General features: G+C 57.4%; 1 protein-coding gene and 2 long non-coding RNA genes across 3 annotated transcripts in view; all 3 read right to left on the bottom strand.

The window, feature by feature from the left end:
• The window catches only part of LOC119702804 (C-type lectin domain family 2 member D-like), a 603,052-nt gene that overhangs the window by 2,701 nt on the left and 584,597 nt on the right, over positions 1-15,754 (bottom strand). The gene's annotated exons all lie outside the window — the stretch shown is intronic.
• Positions 140-1,132, bottom strand: LOC119702841. Its single transcript, XR_005257462.1, has 2 exons — positions 1,072-1,132; positions 140-235 (listed from the first exon to the last, which is right to left on the bottom strand). It is a non-coding gene; the product is annotated as an uncharacterized LOC119702841 (long non-coding RNA).
• Positions 9,444-10,240, bottom strand: LOC119702836. Its single transcript, XR_005257457.1, has 3 exons — positions 10,198-10,240; positions 9,721-9,819; positions 9,444-9,618 (listed from the first exon to the last, which is right to left on the bottom strand). It is a non-coding gene; the product is annotated as an uncharacterized LOC119702836 (long non-coding RNA).

Below are 15,754 nucleotides of genomic sequence, written 5' to 3'. Positions count from 1 at the left end.
AAGCGCCCAACGCCAGAAAAGCTGCTGAAGAACAGCAGCCCCTGGCAAGCGGCTTCTGGGGCTCTCAACAGGCGGCGGCTGCAGCCAGGGGAGGGACAGGGCAAGACACATCGAAACGCGGGCCGTGGCAGGCATCCGCCTGGGCTCGGTGTTTGTTGGCCTTTGCAGTCCAGGCAGATCAAATGAATCCCAATTGTCAGCGATTTCCACCACCTGCTGTTTCTGCCCTCTTTTCCTGCAGGGATTTGACAGCTCTTGGTTTCCTCCCACAGAGCTGGAAAGCAAAACGCCCGCCTACCCCATGGCCATCCCCGCCGCCTTCCACCGCTCAGCCTTGTCCCTCTTTCTCTGCCCTTTCCTTGGCACCACTTTCTCCCTGCTCCTCTCCCTGCCAGCCGGCAGCAAAGACATTTCACCCGCTGGCAGCAGCTGCCTCCTCTCCCTCGCTCCCATTTTGCCCACTCGGAGCTCCTGGAGCCGCCTGCCCGCGGAGCCGGAGCCGCCGTGGGGCCGGGAATGGTGCAGGGAATGATGGCAGGGATTCTTGGGCTGGGCCGGGCCAGGTGCCCGGGGCCAGCAGAAGCGCTCTGTGCCTCTCCTGCTGCGCCTGGGCGCGCCTCCCTGCCCGCACGCCAACGCGCGGCCCCCGCCGCCCTGCCGCCAGCCCGCCCACCCGAACCCGCCCCCGGCGTGGTCCGACCGCACCCCGCCGCTGTTCGAACGTGCGGGCCTCGCCGCTCCTGCCGCCGGCCGCGCTCGGCCAGGCTCTGTGCCTGGCCCGGCTCGGTTCGCGGCCGCCTTGCCCCAGGCCCAGGGCAGCTGCGGCTCGAAGTCCGCCTGCCCAGGGCCGAGAAGCAGCAGCCCCGGGCTGCTGACCATCGTGCCCCGCATTCCCTGCCCCGCCGCCTTGCAGCGCGGCCACCCCGGGCGCCGGCACGGCCGCTGGGGCTCCCTGCCTGCGAACGGGGGCACCCGGCACAAGGAACTCGCCAGAACCCCCCCGCCCCTCACTGCGATCCCCTCCGCCCGCAGCGAGCCCCGAGCTGGGGCACAACCGATCACGGGTCGCACCTGGGCTGGAGCCGCCTCCGAGCTCCGCAGCCGCCGCGCCGGGTGCTGGTGCTGCTGCTGCTGCTGCTGCTGCTGCCGCCACCGCTCCGGCGCCGACCCAACTGTGAGCACAGCCCCGGTAACGGCAGTTTATATAGGGAAGTCAGAGTGGGAGGGATTTTGGCTGTGTTGCGCAACCAGCGGGCGGAGAAGCAGCCACGCGAGGCTCCCACGGCGGACCGGGAGCGCTGTTTTGAGCCGCGGCCGGCGGGCGCGTCTCCCGGCGCTTCCCGCTGCCTGTCCCGGGATCGGTGGTGTCACCGCTCGGGCGCCTCGCACTGGGCGTCACTGCCCCCCGGGCATCTGCCATCCCGCTTGGGATCGGAATCCGAGTCCCTGTGGCTGGGCTGAGCGCGACGCAAACCCGCTGTGGGTGTCGGAACGGCCCGCGCGGGGCTGCCCCGGCCCATCCCGAGCCCCGGGCCGCTCGCAGCTCGGCTTTCCCCGCTCGCAGCCGCCCCTCGCTGCCGCCGGCGCTCTCCCCGCTCCCGGGGCTCGGCTTTCCCCGCTCGCAGCCGCCCCTCGCTGCCGCCGGCGCTCTCCCCGCTCCCGGGGCTCGGCTGTGCCCGGCGCGGCGGCTCCGGCTGCTCCCGGGCCACCTCCCTGCCCCCCGGGGCATCTGCCCGAAGGGCTCTGCCTGCCCCTGCTTACTGAAACCGCACGCTCCCTGTGTTAGAATGCCGCTTCCTGTGTTAGAATGCCGCTCCCTGTGTTAGAATGCCGTAAAAATGTGCTGAAATTCTTTTCTAAAGTTAATCTTGTGTTTTTCGTGAACTCTGATTCCTCTGAGAATTGTTACTGGAGAGATTCAAAGCGGTTAATGCAGTGCCTGATTATTATTATTATTATTATTATTATTGTTGTTGTTGTTGTTGTTGTTGTTGTTGTTGTCATTATCTTTATGTGCAGCACAACACGATCTAACTTCTTGAATAGAACTGCTGATAACATTTCCCATATGCCATTACACCAAATACAATCTTGAGAAGCTCCCGGTTTGTTGGACAGGTTTCCAAATTCTGCGTTGTTGTTTCTCTTGGTAAAATTGCTCTTTAAAAGGTCTTAGTAAATTTATGGTTCCATAAAATTTGCGCCTACCATGAGTTTTTCTCAATGTTAAATTGCATAGGGTCAACGTATTTGTCACATTTCTCTAATCCCTCCAGTTAATCCATCATGCCATTATTTCAACCATGCCTTATTAATATTCTCAGTGCCTTTTGGTATTAACAACAGCAGAAGAAGTTAAATTTTGTAGTACCCAAAGCTTTTAAGGATATAGATTGTTAGTTGGGTTCTGTTTTATTTGAATACGATTTAATGTTGGTAAGATTAAGCAAAGTTAGACCTGAGTAATGCTATGTTTTATTGCTCTGTGGAGTCATTTTTGTTAAGAGTCATTTATGTCAAGGTCTATTTCTGTCAGGTTTGAGCGTTGCTGAGCTTGGACAAGGTCAAGTTTCAGTCTTCTTCACTTTAAGCCTTTTCATGTTCTATTCCAGTTTTATAAGATCTATTTTTATTCAGCATTGGAGAGGTCAGCTTTAGGTTCTTTTAAGTGTACCTCTAATACTACTGATGTAACAGTGAATTACACTGCAATTAATTTCAATTCCTAAGTTAATTTTGTTTAAATATGTCTGTTTACATTGCAAGATGTAGTTATTTTCTTGTAGGGATAAGACAGGTCCAACTGAAGCAGCAGCGATGAAGCACTGATAAACACCTGCTGTTGGACAGAAGCAGACACAGTTTGCTGAGCCCTCGATCCTCTCCCAGCTCCCACAGGTGTCAGAGCTGCACTGCCCAACAGGATCAGTCACTGGGATCTCTTCTGTTTTATCTCCCACAGCTAACACAGGACAGTGGCTGCTTGTTCTGCAGGATGCTGTTACCCACTGGAGCTGTTCAGAGTTTCACTGCTGTGGACACATGAATGCTGCAAGAATATTGTCCCAAATTCCTGAGGCGGTTCCTGCTGATCCATTGCTTCCATCACGGGGATTCACTGATTTTTATAACAGGCATTGTTCATAAGGTGTCATTGCCTTGTTTATAACTGGCTTTTCACAATCTTTGGCATGTCTTTGTGTGACTGTCTACAAGACACGTGTCCCTGTGGGCTCTGTCTGTTCTGCTCTCCAGCTGCAGGTGCATCTCTTTGAACAGGCTGTCTGCAGCCCTTCCCTGCACTGCCTGCTCAGCCTGGAGTCCCTTCTCTTGTTCCAGCAGGGCTGCTGGGCCTCGGCCCAGGGCTGGCTCATGGTTTCCTGTGGTTTCAGAGCTCCAGGATGAGATCCCTGGGCTCTGTCCAAAGCCTCTCCTGAGCTGAGGCTCCTGTGCTCTTTGCCGCCCCTTTTGTGGCACATCCTTGTGGGACAGGGCTGTGAGCTGCTGAGGGCAAGGCTGCTTCTGCTCCGTGGCAATCAGACACAGCCCAGGTATGCTCACAGAAGGGGATTTCCCCCTAATTTAGCCTCCTAAAATGAGGAGAAATGCAGTTCCCCACTTCAATTTCCCTCAACAAAGACCATTCTGGGGTCTTTTGGACATCTTTTTCATCTGTGAAGGTCCCTTGAAATGGAGGCTCCCCCTCGGTGGAACTCTTACAGTGGCACATCGAGAGGTTCCTCTCAAGGGAAGCCCTTTCAGACCAGGCACAGCGGTGTTTGCCCTCAGCCTGAACCTGAAGATGATGAAAATGGGGCTCTTTCCCTCCATTCAAACAGCAGCATAAAGGGTTTCTTTTTCTATTTAAACATGAAAATCATGGGAAATGGTGATTCCCTGGCAAGGGGGGCAGCCGAAAGGATGAAAAAGGTGTTTTCCTACATCTGAGACCCTTCAAATCATGGGTGCATGGGGATCCTCCCCAGTCCAAACACAACTAGAGACAAGCTTTTCCCCCTGCATTTCAATCCCTTTTCTCCTCATAAACCCCCTTTTTGGGGGCACTGGGGAGGGACTGGGGGCACTTCCCCCTCCTCACTGGTCACCCCTGGGGCTGCTGCACCTTGCAGAGTGCTGAGCAGCTCCCTCCCAGTTCCCTGCCAGTATCCCTCTTCCTGGCAAGCCCCGGCAGGGATGGGGAGAGCGCTGGGCAGGAGCTGGGAGCACGATTCCTTCCCAGGGCTCCCGAGATCCCTCCCAGGGCTCCTTCTCGCTCACTGCCGCTGCTCCCACTCTCCCTCCCGGTTCCCTCCTGGCATCCCCTGTGCTCCCAGTTCCCTCCCAGTGCTCCCGGGATCTCTCCCAGTGCTCCCAGCGGCAAAGCCCCGGGGCTCAGCGTGGTCTGCTCTGGAAGAGGCGAGGCTCGAGCTGCCAGAGGGAAAACCCGGCTGGAAGGTGCCCGGGGCGGTGGCGCCCGGCAGGGCTGGCAGGGAGCGCCGGCTGCGGGGATTTCTCTGCAGTGCCCGCCGGCCTGGAGCCGCCCGGGCGGGGAGCGCGCAGGGAGCTCGGCAGCTGCTCGGGCCGGTGCGCCGAGGGTGCAGGGTGCGCATTTGCTGCTGTTCTCCGAGAAGAAGGCAAAGCTTCTTCTTTCTCCCCCCACCCTTCCTTTTTTTTTTTTTTTTTTTTTTTTTTTTTTTTTTCTCTGTCTCCTTCCTTTCTTTCTCCTTCTGGCGAATTGGGAAGGCGGGTTCTGTCAGGACAGCCTGTGGTTAGCAGGTGAAGGTGGCTGCAGAGTGCGTGGTCAGATGTATTTAGATAACAGTGACAGCAAGTAGCAAGTCCCCAAAGAGAAAAGCAGGAAATACAGAAATGTCAAACACTCCCTTAGTGTGTGCTTTGTTTTTTTCCTCCTTTTTACCACCTCCTGCCTTCGTGGCTGTTCCTCTGCGAGTTGCAGTGTTATGTTGCAGCAATGTATCAGCTGGCTCTCTCGATTGAGAGGCAGGTGTCAGTGGGTGTTGGCTGCACAGTGATGTTATTGCCGTGTTCCCCACGCTGCCCTTTCCCCTCCCCTTGCAGCAGCCCCAGCAGTCGGGGCACGGGGGAAGGGCAGGCTGGGCACTGAGAGGCACGGCCTGGCACCGCCTGCCCTCCCGCCAAGGTCCACGGAAGCATCTTCAGCGATGGGCAGCGAGCACGTCTGCCAGCTGCGAGAGACTTTGGCAGGGCCAGGGTTACCTGTGCCACACCGAGGGTGTGAGAGGGACAGCAGCCCCTTTGGTCACCGAGCTGCAAGGCTGCAAACCACGGGGGGACAGGGCTGGGGTCCCAGCGCTGTGATTTTTCCTCATTCGGCCCTTTGTTGTAATTTTTGTCAAGGTTTAATAAAACTTTTCTAAAATTTCAAAAGTGAGGGTCGTTTCTCACACTGATTTTCAATCTGCTCTTGTCGCAGCATACTGTCAGCAGTACTAGGGGGTCATTACTGTGCTCACTTTTTATTCTCTTTCACAGGAGAGAAAGTTGGCAAAGCTTTGTGAAGCTTCTGCTCCTCCTTCCTGTTCCTAAAAAAAGCCGTGTCTCACAGTGCACTGTAATTTGCTGCCTCAGGAAGTTTCCTTTGCGTAACTCATCTTTGTGAAGCTTCTGCTCCTTCCTTCTGTTACTAAAAAAAGCCCAGTCCCACAGTGCACTGTAACGCTCTGTTGCTGCCTCAGGCAGCTTCGTTTGTGTGACTCTTCTTGAAAATGTGACTGAGAAAAGATCTGAAATCCAGTGTTAATTCCTTTAACACTTTACCTGAAATCGTTGTTTTCCAGTTGATTTTGATGCTGAAACCATTCAGTGTAGCTGCTCTCCATACAAAGACACCTCTAGACATGTTTACTCTTGCTGCCAGTAGGAGAGAATGTCCATTAGTTTCTGCAGTTTGTCATAGCAGTCCTAGGATTTGTGTGCTTCAGTCGTGTTCATCCAGCCACACTTCATGTACAAAGAGAATTGCCAAAAAACAAAGGTTTCAAGTTTGAACTAAAGTGCTTCTTTATATTTAATGTTCTTTTGTGTGTCAGAGAAGATTTGGGCTGAAAAGATGAAAATCTGCCTCTGTTAAAGAGAAATTCTTCTTTTCTGGAGCCCCAATTGTACCTCAGATGTCTGTGACTCCGGATGGGTTTTGCCCCCTGAGTGTGAATGCAATTTTCAACACCAGCTGGGCTTTGTTGGAAATGGCATTGGGGACCCACAAGAAAAGTTCCTCCTTTTAGTGGCCGAGACCATGGTGAGGTTTTGAGCATGTGCTTCTCTCAGGTGGGATCTGGTGGCCCTGAGGTGGCCTTGTCTCCCCGGAGATTTCATGCCCTGAGGCAGCAAAGGCTGATGGAAGGCGCTTGATGCTCTCCTGTCCCATGGGGAGGAGCAGCAAACAGCAGAGCTGGAAGCACCTTCTCCATTCCCGGATTCTCCTGCCAGCAGATCCCTTGGCTCTCTCAGGCTCCAGAAGTCACTTTTCCTTTGGATGGATGGCCTGAAGGCCCCAGGTGCTGCAGGTTAGGGCTGCTTCAGGAATCCTTTTGGCGTGGCAGTGTCCTTCTGCCTAAGAGCTGAATTTAGAGACAGACAGATGCAGTGAGGGCAGGGAGCTAACTCAGAACTGAATCCCAAAGAAAAAGATCGCTAGAAAAGACTGCAGTTGTCTTTATAACAAAGTTTCTATCAGAAGTTTCTGGACTCCAGGGGAGCCATGGAATAGTTTAGCAGTGTCAGAAAGAGCACATCCTCTCTTGGCCAGGAGTTAGGGTTAGCAGCTAACACTTAAACACTTCTGCAACATTTGCAGTACTTGTTGCCAGGTTGTTCACCCAGCCGCTGTGGTTTACCCAGAAATTTTCTGCAGTGCAAACCACAAGATGTGATGGTTCCTGTGACAAAAGAAAACATTTCCCAGGATAACACAGACACCACTTCCCCTTTCAGTCCGAGATGAAATCTTGATGAAAAGCTTTGTTTGTCAGTCCCTGTCCCCCCTGCAGAGAGGCCTGGAGCTTTCCTTGCCCTGTCCCCAGGGGACTGTGAGCTGCCCTCCCCAGCACCAGAGGCCGCACGTTCCCCTGCTCGGGCAAGAAGGGAAAGGTGCCCCTTGGCAGAGCACAAGCTCCTCAGGCAGGGGCTCAGGCTGCTGTGAGCTCCTCCCCAACACCCCACGGCCATGCCAGGGGTGAAAAATGCCCCGTGTGCCGTGCACCAGCAGGGACCCTCCATCCATCTTTCCAGCCCTGTCCCTCGAGCCAGTCGGGCTCCTGGGGAGCACGGGGCAGCAAAACGAGCTCAGTTTGGCCCCGGTAGGGCGAGAGGCAAGAAGCAAGAATGCAGCGTGGTCTCCCTCTGACCTTTCCTTTGGGACAGGCCAGTGGGTCCCCACCCCAAAGGCACAGAGGGGCTTTTAAACGGCGCCACAATGTCCCCGTGGCCACGGTGCCACCAGGAGAGAGCCGCGGGGGCGTCGGGGCCAGGAGAGGCTGAGCCAGAGAGCTGTGCCCGAGCGTGCCGCTGTGCCCGGCGCTGCGTGCTCGTGTGTTTGCTGCTGTGCCGGGCGTGAGGGCACACGTCTGATGACACGTCTGGGGTCACCATTTGATGGTGATCTTCAGGGCAGTCAGGACAAGGGTGAAGGGAAGGAGAGATCTTGACTCCATTTCAGAAGGCTGGTTTATTATATTATGATATATAATACATTAAAAAGACCACAATAAAACTATACTACAAAAAACAGAGAGAGAGATTCATCAGAAGGCGAGACAGGAATACAAAAGGAGTGAATAACAAAGTTCTGTGACTCCCAGTGGGTCCGAGAGCTGCTGCCTCCTGGATTGGCCAGCAAGTAGAAACATCCCACACTGACCAATGGAGGAAGTACCTGCTGCATTCCACAGCAGAAGATAACAAATTGTTTACACTTGAAGCTGAATCCCTTCAGCTTCTCAGGAGAAGAAAATCCTAGCAAAGGGATTTTCATAAAATATCATACCTACAGTTCAGCACCAACAACTTCATCCAAAATTCAAATCAGTAGCATGGGCAGAGCCTGACTTTAAAACCTATTTAAAAACTGAACTAAAGACCAGTTTAATTGCCAATTGACAAGATGAGAAAGGTTTCCTTAGCAGTTGTTGAGATGACAAAGGTACGGGAGAGGACAGAGCATGGAGAGGGGGAAAGAAGGGGAAACCTTCCTTTGCACAGTGGGATTTTAACCATCATGCTCCCGAGCAGGGGGGCAGGGCCCTCCGGCACTGACGGGGGGACAGTAAGGTCCCCGTGCAGGGGCTGCTCTCACCAGCAGAGGCTCACCCCACAGCAGGAGAAGCAGCTCTGGGCCAGGTTATGGCCAATGGCATATTGGCATAATTCCAGAAGCGAATTCCCTTCCTCAAGCAGCAGCTCTGATCATCTGCCTCCCAAGGGGAGGGGGAGAGAGAGAGAGAGAGAGAGAGAAGAGAGCGAGACCCAGCAGCTGACAGAGCCTTTTTCAAAGTCAGGTGACTCATGCTGGAAATGGGATTCCTCCTACACAGCTATTAGATGTGTCAGCGGCCCTTCCTACTCTTCCAAAGGTCACTCCCAAAGTGTTACATTCAGACCAGTTGGTGATGAATTCCAAAAGCCCAGGACGATTTGGATTTCCCACTGGAGCTGGTTGTGTCACGAGGGCACTGCACTCCCTGCGGGCAGCATGGGTGGCAGGATGGATTGCAGAGACGTTTCCTTTGCAGCCCCAGCCCAGCGCTGGCTCTGGGGATGGACAGGCACTGAGGTGACCCTGAGAGGCAGTGCAAGGCACAGGGTGCAGCTGAGGAAGGACAGCCCTGGGCTGCGCTGAGAGGGGAAGCTGGCACTGCCCAGCGTGGAGAAGGTCCTTTCTGCAGCCCCCGTCACAGGGGAGCTTGGGCCTTGCTGCAGACATACGGCCGCGGATTGGAGCAGTTCCCACTCCTCAAAGAATTGTCAGCCAGGAACACGCAGTCGGCATTGCCGAGGACAGGAACCCTGCAGGGAGGAGCAGAGGCAGCGCTGGCTGCCAGGGGAACACCTTGTGCCCCTGTCCGGCCAGGCCCTGCCCGGCTCCCCGGCACTCACCGGGAGCTGTAGCTGCTGCCGTCGCCCCAGTGCAGGCGCTGGCCCCGTCTGCGCAGCCCGAGCCAGTAATCGCCGTTCCCGCGGAGGCGGAAGAGCAAATCCTGCCCGGGAGAGAGGAGTGGCAGCTGCCCCGGCCCCTCGGGGGGACACGTGCCCGGGGCTGCCCCCGCACGCCGGGGCTCCTTCCCTGCAAGGCCCCGGCCCGGGGCTGCACCCCCAGCCCTACGAGCCCCGAGCCCGGCCCAGGAGCACCCCCAGGCTGCCCTCAGCCAGCCCGCACCGCCCGCAGCCCCTCACTCACCATGGCCCCCTCATCCTTGGCAATGGCCAGGGAGGCGTTCAGCTTGGAGCAGCGTTCCTGACCCTGCTCCCAGGTGCCGTAATCCCTTGAGAAGCTGTAGCAGACCCCGTTGAAGCCAACCCAGACACGGGAACAGCCCAGAAGCAAGAGCGGAGTGGCAGCTGTCACTGGAGCCTGCGGTGCTGCAGGGGCAAGAGGAGAAGGTCTGAGCATTGCCCTCTGCAGGGAGCAGGGAGCCCGCTCTGCCCCGAGGGGCTGGGCCCAGGCTGCTGCCCCTGCCTTACCTGCCAGCACAGCCAAGGCCACCAGCAGAGCCAGCAGCAGCAGCAGCAGCAGCAGGATCAGCAGCGCCGTGCCCACGGGATGGCGCCTGAGCCGTTCACCTGGAGCAGGAAAGAGCTGCTGGCTGCCAGAAGCAGAGCCGGCCCTGCAATCTGCTCAGCCCCTGCCCAGGGAGCACAGCAGGGAGCCCTCAGCCAGTGTGGCCCTCGCTCAGCTGGCAGCCAGAGAGCCCAGAGCCTGGGCACGGCCAGGGACACAGCTCTGGCACAGCCAGGGACACAGCTGTGGGCACAGGCTGCAGCAGGAGAGCTGCACAGCCTTGGGGGCAGCTGGGGCTCTTGCTGCCAGCCACTGATGGGGCCCAGCAGAGCACCAGGCCTCTTCCACACCTCGGGAAACAGCCACACACCTGCCAGCCCTGGCCTTGGGAGGGGACACTGGCCCCTCCCTAGAGGTCACAGGGGTGGCCCTGCACTCACCCAGGAATCTTCTGAGGTCCCTTTTGTGTTCGTTGCCGGTTGCTGATGTGCCCTGGGGAGCCAGGGGCTCCCTCACACTCCCATCCCTGCTGCAGAATCCACTCTCCACATCTTCACTCACTGCACGCTCACAAGGGGCATCCCCCTGCTTGTGCCGAGTGGCTTCTTGTGCCTCAGGCAAGAGCGGAACCCCGGCTGCCGGTCCGTCCTGGAGATGTGGGAGCTCATTCGCAACTCCAGGGCTGGAGCAGGATTCACTCTCCTCCTTCTCACAGCCGGCATCTCTCTGCGTGGAACAATCAGCACCTTGCTCACGACACATCAGGAGCGCTGGCAAAGCCTTTGGGAGCTCGGCCTCGGGAGCAGCTTTACAGCGGCGCTGGCGGCACCCTGCAAGGGACACGATGAGCGGTCGGTGCTGGTGCCGGCCCTGCGGGAGCCCGAGGCTCGGCAGGGCGGTGGCAGCTCCGGCTGCGCTGTCCCCGCTGCCCAGAGTTGCGGCAGCAGCAGCGGCGGAGCCAAGCGCAGCCTCCGGGAGCTCGGCGGTGCCCGCAGCCCCGGCCCCTGGGGCTCTGCAGCCGCTGCAGCCCCCAGCTCCGTGCCGGGACAGGCGCTGACAGCGCCTGCGAGCTGCCGCCTGCTGCTGGCCCAGGGCAGCTGCGGCTCGGAGTCCGCCTGCCCAGGGCCGAGAAGCAGCAGCCCCGGGCTGCTGACCATCGTGCCCCGCATTCCCTGCCCCGCCGCCTTGCAGCGCGGCCACCCCGGGCGCCGGCACGGCCGCTGGGGCTCCCTGCCTGCGAACACGGGGCGCCTCCTGGCACAGAGGGCAGAGAAGCCTCGGCCCCGGAGCCCGCAGGATGCGGCGCTTGCTGCCCGCGCTCGGCGCCTGCAGCGCTTTGGGCTCCGAGGCGCGTTCCGGTTCGTGCCGTGCCAGCCCCGAGCCGGGCACGGACACCTCCCGCCCGCCCGAGCAGCGGCCCCGAGCCCGCTGCCGCACGGCCGGGAAGTGTCCCGGGCACGGAGCAGCCGCCTCCGTCCCGGCGAGAGCAGCCGGCGGGAGCCATCGCTGCCGCGGCACCGGCTCGGCCCCGGCCATCCGGGCACGGGGGACACCGCGGGCAGCCGCTGCCTCGGCGGCCTCAGCGCAGGGGGGACACGGGGGCACCGGCACAAGGAACTCGCCAGAGCCCCCCCGCCCCTCACCGCGGCCCCTCCGCCCGCAGCGAGCCCCGAGCCGGGGCAGCGCCGACCGCGGGTCCCACCTGGGCTGGAGCCGCCGCCGAGCTCCGCCGCCGCCTCGCCGGGCTCCGGGTGCCGCCGCCGCTCCGCAATGACACGAACGCGCGGCCCGCAGCCACTCCCCTCCCGGCCAGACTCCGCGGGCACTCGGGCTCACTCCAGCTGGTGCCGCAGCTCCGAGCCGCTGTGGGAGCGGCTTTTGCCGGTTTGCCCAATCCCGCGCGGGGAAGCAGCGAGGGCCGGGCAGGAGAGGGGGGACGGGAGCAGCGAGCGAGGGGCAGCGCCGGGCCGGACGCGTCCTGGAAATCCCCGGAGCCGTTTCGCTTTCTTGTACCAGAGTGACTCCTGGTTCCACTTTTGGGAACCAGAGTCAGGGGCATATTCAGAAAAAGGAACGCGAAAGGAGAAGTCAGGACACTCCTGTCCTGCAAAAACCTTGGTAAGAAAAAGGGCCCCACTCTGTTTGCGCTGGTCGAGAACGACAGCCTCGGGGAAGCTGCTTCTGGGGCTCTCAGCAGTGCATTATCCCAGGGATTCTTGGGGTGAGTTGGGCCGGGCCAGGCCAGGTGCCCGGGGCCAGCAGAAGCGCTCTGAGCCTCTCCTCTTCCCCCCGGCCCGGCCACCTCCTGGCGGCCCCTCACCCGGCCTGCGAGCTGCCGCCTGCTGCTGGCCCAGGGCAGCTGCGGCTCGGAGTCCGCCTGCCCAGGGCCGAGAAGCAGCAGCCCCGGGCTGCTGACCATCGTGCCCCGCATTCCCTGCCCCGCCGCCTTGCAGCGCGGCCACCCCGGGCGCCGGCACGGCCGCTGGGGCTCCCTGCCTGCGAACGGGGGCACCCGGCACAAGGAACTCGCCAGAAGCCCCCCCCCCTCACTGCGATGCCCTCCGCCCGCAGCGAGCCCCGAGCTGGGGCACAACCGATCACGGGTCGCACCTGGGCTGCAGCCGCCTCCGAGCTCCGCCGCCGCCGCGCCGGGTGCTGCTGCTGCCGCTGCCGCCACCGCTCCGGCGCCGACCCAACTGTGAGCACAGCGCGGGAAACGGCAGTTTCTATAGGGAAGTCAGAGTGGGAGCGATTTTGGCTGTGTTGTGCAACCAGCGGGCGGACAAGCACCCACGCGGGGCTCCGAGGGCGGACAGGGAGCGCCGTTTTGAGCCGCGGCCGGCGGGCGCGTCTCCCGGCGCTCCCCGCTGCCTGTCCCGGGATCGGTGGTGTCACCGCTCGGGCGCCTCGCACTGGGCGTCACTGCCCCCCGGGCATCTGCCATCCCGCTTGGGATCGGAATCCGAGTCCCTGTGGCTGGGCTGAGCGCGATGCAAACCCGCTGTGGGTGTCGGAACGGCCCGCGCGGGGCTGCCCCGGCCCATCCCGAGCCCCGGGCCGCTCGCAGCTCGGCTTTCCCCGCTCGCAGCCGCCCCTCGCTGCCGCCGGCGCTCTCCCCGCTCCCGGGGCTCGGCTTTCCCCGCTCGCAGCCGCCCCTCGCTGCCGCCGGCGCTCTCCCCGCTCCCGGGGCTCGGCTGTGCCCGGCGCGGCGGCTCCGGCTGCCCCCGGGCCACCTCCCTGCCCCCCGGGGCATCTGCCCGAAGGGCTCTGCCTGCCCCTGCTTACTGAAACCGCACGCTCCCTGTGTTAGAATGCCTTAAAATTTGCTGAAATTCTTTTCTAAAGTTAACCTTCTGCTTTTCGTGAACTCTGATTCCTCTGAGAATTGTTACTGGAGAGATTCAAAGCGGTTAATGCAGTGCCTCATTATTATTATTATTATTATTATTATTGTCATTATCTTTATGTGCAGCACAACACGATCTAACTTCTTGAATAGAAATGCTGATAACATTTCCCATATGCCATTACACTAAATAGAATCTTGAGATGCTCCCGGTTTGTTGGACAGGTTTCCAAATTCTGCGTTGTTGTTTCTCTTGGTAAAATTGCACTTTAAAAGGTCTTACTAAATTTATGGTTCCATAAAATTTGCGCCTACCATGAGTTTTTCTCAATGTTAAATTGCATAGGGTCAACGTATTTGTCACACTTCTCTAATCCCTCCAGTTAATCCATCATGCCATTATTTCAACCATGCCTTATTAATATTCTCAGTGCCTTTTGGTATTAACAACAGCAGAATAAGTTACATTTTGTAGTATCCAGAACTTTTAAGGATATAGATTGTTAGTTGGGTTCTGTTTTATTTGAATACAATTTAATGTTGGTGAGATTAAGCAAAGCAAGATCTGAGTAATGCTATGTTTTATTGCTCTGTGGAGTCATTTTTGTTAAGAGTCATTTATGTCAAGGTCGATTTCTGTCAGGTTTGAGTGTTGCTGAGCTTGGACGAGGTCAAGTTTCAGTCTTCTTCACTTTAAGCCATTTCATGTTCCGTTCCAGTTTTTTTTAAGATCTATTTTTATTCGGCATTGGAGAGGTCAGCTTTAGGTTCTTTTAAGTGTACTTCTAATACTACTGATGTAACAGTGAATTACAATGCAATTAATTTCAATTCCTAAGTTAATTTTGTTTAAACAGGTTTGTCTACATTGCAAGGTGTAGTTATTTTCTTCTAGAGATAAGACAGGTCCAACTGAAGCAGCAGCGATAAGCACTGATAAACACCTGCTGTTGGACAGAAGCAGACACAGTTTGCTGAGCCCTCGATCCTCTCCCAGCTCCCACAGGTGTCAGAGCTGCAGTGCCCAACAGGATCAGTCACTGGGATCTCTTCTGTTTTATCTCCCACAGCTGACACAGGACAGTGGCTGCTTGTTCTGCAGGATGCTGTTACCCACTGGAGCTGTTCAGAGTTTCACTGCTGTGGACACATGAATGCTGCAAGAATATTGTCCCAAATTCCTGAGGCGGTTCCTGCTGATCCATTGCTTCCATCACGGGGATTCACTGATTTTTATAACAGGCATTGTTCATAAGGTGTCATTGCCTTGTTTATAACTGGCTTTTCACAATCTTTGGCGTGTCTTTGTGTGACTGTCTACAAGACACGTGTCCCTGTGGGCTCTGTCTGTTCTGCTCTCCAGCTGCAGGTGCATCTCTTTGAACAGGCTGTCTGCAGCCCTTCCCTGCACTGCCTGCTCAGCCTGGAGTCCCTTCTCTTGTTCCAGCAGGGCTGCTGGGCCTTGGCCCAGGGCTGGCTCATGGTTTCCTGTGGTTTCAGAGCTCCAGGATGAGATCCCTGGGCTCTGTCCAAAGCCTCTCCTGAGCTGAGGCTCCTGTGCTCTTTGCCGCCCCTTTTGTGGCACATCCTTGTGGGACAGGGCTGTGAGCTGCTGAGGGCAAGGCTGCTTCTGCTCCGTGGCAATCAGACACAGCCCAGGAATTCCCACAGGAGCACTCCAGCAGTTTGCTGTGCTTGGGGCATCTCACAGCTGCTGTTCCTGACAGACTTGCTTTTAGGGTGTGTGAGGGAGACCCTCCCAGTGAGGGTCTGGGCTCTGGCCGGGCCCTGGCTGGACCTGCTTAGAAAATGGCCAACAAACCCAGATGTTTTCTGCCTCAAAACTCTCTTCAAGCCTCTTTGGCTTGGCAATTTGACCCTCTGACAATAGGACAGCCGGATCTGTTTTTAAAGGGAGCTTGGACACCTTTTACTGGGAATGGCTCTCCAGGTCCTCACTGAAACGAGGTTGTTCAGCTGCTGCAGGCTCTGGGTGATGGTGCAGTGTTTAAGACATTGATAATCATCCAATTTCACATTGAATGTGTTAATAATTGTAGGAATGTGCCCCCTATGGACAGAGTGACAGAACCTTCCTCTGTCCCCCAAAAAGGAAAGAGCCCAGAAGTTTCTCCCAGTGATCCGGTAGAAAAGTCACTGATAGGACCTTGGGGACTTCACCTCAAGTTTCGAGACAGCTAATTGGCCATGAGCCAAAAGGTCCCGCCTGGGCCATTGAGTAGAAAAGCACAGAACAAAGAAACCAAATGGCTTTTGTGAGGTGTCTTTACCAGGAGCACAAGCTTGTGGCACCTGGATCGCTTTGAGTTTGTTGTTTTGCCTTTATTAAACCTTTTTTGTTCCTGACGCTGTCACGTCAGCCTCCTGCTCCTTTTATGCCTCCTAACAAATGCTGAGCTCTTCTGGGGTGTAGTGTTGGGGTGTTTAGAGCTCATCAGATCGGCTCAAAACCCTCCGGGCAAAACGTTACACTGACTCTCTGTGTACACTCTGCTCTTGTAAGGAGAAGAATTTGCCTCTACATATGAGTTTGCCAAAAGATGGATGTAAAGTTGCATACAGTGATTTCCATCAGATTTAACAGTGTTTATGTTTCCACTAAATCCCCACAAACAGGGGTATCTGCAATG

This window comes from Motacilla alba, chromosome 6 (genome assembly GCF_015832195.1).
Source record: "Motacilla alba alba isolate MOTALB_02 chromosome 6, Motacilla_alba_V1.0_pri, whole genome shotgun sequence".
In the NCBI taxonomy this organism is placed as follows: Eukaryota; Metazoa; Chordata; class Aves; order Passeriformes; family Motacillidae; genus Motacilla; species Motacilla alba.
This window is presented reverse-complemented; position numbering and strand designations above follow the sequence as displayed.